The following is a 469-nucleotide window of genomic DNA, read 5'->3' as shown; positions in this document are numbered from 1 at the left end:
GTGCAGAGGCGATTGAGTGACAGCACATGTGCACTGGGGTGCATGGGAGGGCTGAAGTCTGAAATTCTAACCCCTTAGCCCTCAGTCTCCAACTGGGACACACCCCAGCTATGGGCAGGGAAGTAGGGGGTCACTGGATGCAGAGAGAGAGAGAGAGATAGCGAGAGAGAAAGATGGATATATTGAGATAGAAGGGGAGAGAGCGAGAGACAGAGAGAAAGAAAATTGTAAAGAGTGTGACAGAGGGGAAAGGAGAGATGGAGAGAGACAGAAAGATAGAACGATATAGTGAGGGAAGGAGAGAAATAGGGAAATAAAGGAGTGTGGAGAGGAGAACGGAAGAGCATCTGGTGGCTGTACTGTGTTGAGAGAGCCCTGGTGAAGGTCAGTCCTCAGCAGCAGTGTTTAGTCTGTCACTGCTCTGGCCTGCCTGCCTGCTGTCCCTGATCCTGGACCACACAGCCCAGGA

The sequence above is a fragment of the Oncorhynchus kisutch genome, linkage group LG8 (assembly GCF_002021735.2).
Source record: "Oncorhynchus kisutch isolate 150728-3 linkage group LG8, Okis_V2, whole genome shotgun sequence".
In the NCBI taxonomy this organism is placed as follows: Eukaryota; Metazoa; Chordata; class Actinopteri; order Salmoniformes; family Salmonidae; genus Oncorhynchus; species Oncorhynchus kisutch.
This window is presented reverse-complemented; position numbering follows the sequence as displayed.